Source organism: Micromesistius poutassou, assembly GCF_964030765.1.
Source record: "Micromesistius poutassou genome assembly, chromosome: 10".
NCBI classification, from domain to species: Eukaryota; Metazoa; Chordata; class Actinopteri; order Gadiformes; family Gadidae; genus Micromesistius; species Micromesistius poutassou.
Window position 1 is genome coordinate 794608 of NC_140280.1, and position 6479 is coordinate 801086.

Here is a 6479-nt window from a genome sequence, read left to right on the forward strand (position 1 = left end):
CCTAAAGGGATGTTTTTACTTTCATAAAAGTCTGAATTTTTTTCTTTGTTTTGTTTTATAGAGAAGCCAATCGTATCAGGCATTGCACTATGAGAAAGACACTTGTAAACTTGTACAGATTTGTGTGATAAATTAACAATCCACTGGTCAACGTAGCTTGAGCTAAAAAAAAAAAAAAAAAAAAAGGGATCGCGTGCCAGGAAGTTTTGACCGCCTGATCAATGAAGTAATCTATCGATCCACATATCAACATATCTACTGCTTGTGGTTTTTTTGCCAGCCAAATTCCAACTGTCTATCCTCAAATGGGTTCTTCTCCCAGGAAATACCACTAGGACTCCATGTTTTAGGTTTACACACAATGCCTCAAACTGGGAACTTTATGAATAATATGTTTTATTTTGCTGTTTTTTAAGCTGGGAGGTATTGGACTATTGGGGAAATTGTAAATATTCTGAGTATTTAAAGACCGCAGAGATGTTTGGAGAGACCAAGTGGATTATTTTTGACAGATTTTTGTTTTGTTTGTTGTTTTTTCCGGCCGGGCAGGATGTGAATCCCAACTAGAACCAGAAGTGATATTCAGAAATATTTTTAAATTGACTGTGCCAAAATATCCTTTTTCAATTGCTATCACAATCGCAACGGATTGATTAAACCTACTATTTTCATACGCGACTTTGTATTTGCCACTCAGATCGTAGAACAGGTCCCGATCCCAATCTGTCATAGGCCGACATGACGTGACGAGGCTGTATTCCTGTTGGTTTTATTTCCATACAAGCAGTTAGGGAGTTTGAATCCAACAATTGTTGCTTCTTGTTGCAGTTGCGGTTAATGTACTGCCGTTTTTCTTTCCTTTTCCTGCTGTCCTCTACTGCCCCCTGCTGGTTTGTGTAAACATCATCCTTTTAGATACGACCAACAGCATGACATATTTTGAATTCATACATAATGTAGTAAAAAAAAAAAAGAAAAAAGAAACGTAAATGAAAAGAATGTGATTTTTACTCAAACGATGTATCAAATAACTTTCCATATTCGCCCTTCTAAATATTGTGTTCATAAGTGAAACTGTAGATACCCATTCCCTCATCTTTGCTGTCATAATCCAGATCCCCACCCCTTCCATTGTCTCTTTTTAGGCTCCTCGTTTTTATTTTGTGCAACAAAACGATGCCACCTGGAAGAGGAAGCTAGGTGCGATGCTGGAAGTAAAACCCACGCTTTACATTATTTTGTAAATATTTGTATGACTTCTGGCTGCAGGTTTCTCAACGGTTTTGTTGAAGGCACTTATATTTTATTTATTTAATTTTTATACGCAATTAATGAAAATAGACTTAAATGTAAGTGAATTTAAAACTTTTGTCTTTTGATCATTCTTCATTTTGGGTGTGTTTTGCGGTTCCTCCATGAGGACAATTACAATGTAAAATAAATGTTTGTTTAACATACTTCTGCAGATCATTAAATGGTCCGTCAAACTGAATGTGTTCATTTGTGATCTTCTGATTTTATTTTTTTGGATGCAAATTGTAAAGGATCATTTCATATTTTGAAAAGATACACAAAATATGTCAAAACATGACCGGTGGGTGACTTGCCTGTTTTTGGAGGAAAGCTTATGACTAATTTGGCTCTGGTTCTGTTCAATGATTGAATCTGAACTTCTACTGGGAGGTTAAGCTTTTGTTCTAAAACAAACAGGGAAGAGAAAACAGGACCTGAGCCATTCCTCTCAGTCCTGTCATCTCCTCATCTCTCCTTTCCTCTCTCCTCTCAAGAGTCCTAGACTAACAACAAACAGCTGCCAGCGACAAGAACACAAATAACCTAAGCCTCTCCTCTCGTTTCTGTCCTCTCCTTTCCTCTCCCCTCCCCTGTCATCTCCTCCTTTTTCTCTCCACTGGTCATTGTCATCTCCTCTCATTTCTCCTCATCTCGTTTCTGTCCTCTCCATTCCTGTCTCCTCCCGCCCTTGTTGTCTCCTCTCCTCCTCTCACCCCTGTCATTACCGCAGCAGAGTGGGAGTGAGGGCAGGCAGAACAAGTGAAGCCTGGAGGTTATATAGCAGCATGGGAGGAATGTTCATTGATGCTCTATTATTCACAGGATGAGAAGCGGCAGGTTGAGGGGAAAGAAGGGTCGAGATTCCATTGACTAACTTTATCGTGTGACTCTTCGTGATTGCCATGTGTGCTAATATTACACACACACACACACACACCTTTGACCGTTATGCAAAGCAAAGCAAATTATGTTGCATGTGTTTTCAGCTTTGTTTTGTTGCGCCAATCCTTGAATTCCATTCTCAAAATCCCAATTTTAGATGGAAATGTTGGGTTCATGTTTTCTGCTGTTTGGTTGTCTCTTTGGCAGAGGCGTTTCTGCATTCTATACTTAAGTAGGGACCTTTCCCTTCTGAATATAGCAATTTAATTGTACCTCTTACTAGCGGAAGCATGAAGCTTTATTTTGTTTATAAAGGAGAATGACCGTATAGGCCTTGTACACAGAATACATCATGCTCTTTTCTGTTGGTGATACTCCGCCCTTATTGAGAGGTTCTCAAGAGAGTTATAGTATTGTAAAATCCTGAACAACCGAAATATACCGTTACCTGAAACCTTTGTTTTAACATGTCTAACAAAAGAAAGGCTCTTGCAGTTTCAAACACAACAATCATTTCACCCTTTATCACCAAACACTGACCAAAAAAACAATACTACTAACATAATAACTAACATTCCAATGCTCCATGCTTCCAAAATGGTCTTTGAAATGTGACGTCGCAATGCACCTATTTGTATGTTTTTGGATTCCATCTCTGAAGTGTATTCTTGAAATCCCAATTTTGCTATTTTGGGCCCTACTTGTGAATGAAGGCTTTACAGTGATGGGCACCTCAGTGAGATTGAAATGTTATTGAACAGTTTCAATTTTATAACCATCATAACATATTATGACCACCTGAATGACAATATTCCATGTTGTTGATTGCAAAATACGAGGGTGTTTTAAACTATTTAAATCAACAATACAAAAGACACAGATATAGGTTTGATTTTAAATCAGCCAACCAGAAGCCCACATTTTTGAAGGTAGACAGCGATGGATACATTATTACATGAATGGATACGTGAATACACCTGCATTAACTTAAAACTGCGCTATGAAAGTATTCCCATAGCAACCTCTAGTGGCGTGAGTTTTTTTTTTTTTTAACACTCTCATAAGGTTAGATGGGTCGCAAGGGTCGGAAAATTAAGAAATACTGTCCTGCCAAAACATGTCTCAAATACATGCACATTACCTGGCTCAATACCTAGCTGCATATGTCACATTACTAGCTAGCTGCCTCTATACGTGGCACATAACTAGCTATGGTTATTCATGGCACATTACTGCCTATATACATGACTGCATGGCATGTTAAAAGCTAGCTACATGCCTCCACACTGCATGGCCGCCACCACCACCACCTGGAAGTTAACAAGTGAAATTGTTTCGTAGTTGAAGGTTATGCACTATAGGACAAAAACAGGATCCGTACCAGATACGGGGCCGGTGTTTTTAGTACATTTGAGGCGTGCACAGGCAGAGCCGCAGTGACTCAGACGTTATAAACACAAGCTGCCATCATCTTGTGACCGTATCACCTCGGTGATTGAGGTGATTATGTTATGTTCTCCTGCTGAAACCGCCGTTCTCTTCCAGGTCTCTACCGGGGACACAATGCGTAAACTTTGAGCTCCGATTTTAAGTGTACGTGATTCACATTGATGCGTTATTGACGTTGTGGCAGAGACACTTTGTTGTCGTTAACACTGCGTTGCATTGTCCGTGTAGTGTCCTGTTCTTGCAAACTGTAATACTTCCCCAGAAATAGTATGCACTTTGCAAAGTATTTGTTTCGTCATTACATTTCGGACACACACAAAAAAAGTGACCTAAATGTACTTCTACTCACAGCGTGAGTCTCTCTCTCTCGTAGCGCTCAGTGGCTTTGTGCCAGCGAGCCTCTGGCCTCTTGTGTCTCTCACCTGAAGCTCCATGATACGCTTCAACAGGTGTGTTGTATTTAATGCCAATATTTGTGTTGCGGACACACACACAAACACACACACAGCATATATATTTATCCTCACCTTCAGCCCTCGTAGAACAGAGTACATGAGTGCACTGCAATCAATCACTAGTGCTGCAGTCCCTCCGCCCAAGTAGGTGTGTGTGTGTGTGTGTGTGTGCGTGTGTGCGTGTGTGCGTGTGTGTGTGTGTGTGTGTGCGTGCATGTGTGTGTGTGTGTTGTTAGCGCACACGGGAGAGCAATGGAATGCTGCATGGCAACCCTTGCAAAACAAGGAAGTCATACACACATTATTCATCTTGTGATATTACTCATCAACATTATTAATACGGATGCAGTTTAAATATGTTGCAATAAAGGCTTCGCACGCACACACACACACACACACACACACACACACACACACACACACACACACACACACACACAAGACACACACACACACACACACCCACACCCACAGCTGTTCCAATACTTTCATTGGTGGAACAGCCATTCACCACAGTCCTGTCAGGGGCCTCAGGTCTGGTGACAGGTGGTCAGGAAGCAACGTGACTGAGGACCGGGACTCCCTGAGACCGCCGCCTGGGCAACCGTTAGAACCACAGACAATACAACACAATGTACAATACAATACAACACAATACCATACACAATACAACCAACCCTAGGTCAAATGCATACACACAACACCCTAAAGCACACTACACCTCTCCAGTTTCTCTGCTCTGCATCCCTGACCCCCCCCCCCCCCCCCCCCGCCCCAGCAGGGTAATCTGATATGGACTCAACAGGTGGTCCACGGGCCGTCCCGCCCAGCCCCCCACACTCCCACAAAATACTTCCAGAAAACAATAAAATATCGCCCTCTCTCTCTCTCTTTCGCTCTCTCTCTCTCTCTCGCTCTCTGTCTGTGGATTACAGCTCCACCTTTATCACCGTGGTACCGGTACCCCCGCCCAGTTGGCAGACCAGGACTGTATCGTATTTTAGTATCTCTTCACATGCAGCCACAAAACTACAAAAAAAAGCCCAGATCGGCGGCTGGTCCAACGTGTGTGTGGAGTGAGACTCCATCCATCCTTAACCAAACTCCAACCCGTTCAAAACATCGCCGTCCAGCTGGCACACAGTCTCCGAAATACATGAAGAACCCTCCCTCACGTCACGTTGTAACTGGGCTCCTCTTGACCAGTGCACAGAGGAGGGCTCTGGTGGGGGGGGGGGTAGAGTGCACGGTCAGCAGGGTTATCTGATGACCTCTCTGACCCCAGTGATCCTCCGGGAGCCACTAACAACCTGGAATCATGTCAGACACTATCTGTGCTCCTACAGTCCCCATCACTGCTATCACCTCGGTGATTCAACTGCATCTTTGGTCCCTGCCCTGGTTCTCCTCAGAAGGCTGTTTTTAACTCTTATTTCTTTATCGCTGAGGAGGAAATGCTCTGGGATCAAGAAGTTGTGTTCTTATCCTTAAACCGTCATCCATTTGACTTTTTTTACTTTTGACATTTAAGTGTACGGTCCTTTTGTCTTTGTCCTGTCCCTCGATAACAACACGACAAGATAAAGAAAATAAGCAGTGAAACCCCCACTAGCCCTTCAGTGGGTGAGTTAGTGGGGGGGGGACACCTGTCGGGATCCGTCCCGCCTCCTGACAGGTAGGGGGGGGGCAGGATGTGAAGCGGGACCCTCAACTTGTCAGACAATCAATCAGCACCGCTGTCGCCCCCACCCCCCCGCCCCCCCAGTGCTTCTCCTCCACAATTATCTCCACCTCCATCCATAGCGCCACCATCACCCCCAAATGTGTGACAGCTTCCTCCACAGGGAGGAGCTCCCGGTCGCGTGACGTGGCTGTGGTCAGACGGCGGCGGAGGAGGCGGCTTGACTCGTTTCAGCCTCGTCCCACGGATCAGCCTCCTCTACTGGGAGGGCGGCCGTATGGAGGAAGACCGAGATAAGACTGGTCTTCCTCCTGGCCGTGTCTCGCTCCATCCCGGCCTCACCCTTTTCGACGCAGCCGCCCTCCCCCTGCGTGGTTCTCCGCCCTCACCCTCACCCTCCCTCTCTGAAGGCCAGCTTTCAGAGAGTTGTTCGGGCTGAGGTGGAGATCACAGCCACAACACTTCCTAGCTGTGAGTGTGGAGGTGTCCCTGAGCGAGACGCCCTCACCTCACCCTGACTGCTCCTGACCCGCTGGCTGCTGTCGCCCTGCGTGGTCGACTCCTCTGCCGTCGGGGTGTGAATGTGTGCGTGAATGAACGGGTGAATGTCAGTCAACACTGTAAAGCGCTTTGGATAAAAGCGCTTTATAAATGCAGTCCATTGACTCCCTTCTCAGAGAACCGGTTCCGCTGCAGGAGGATGGAGAGGGCTGGGGAGC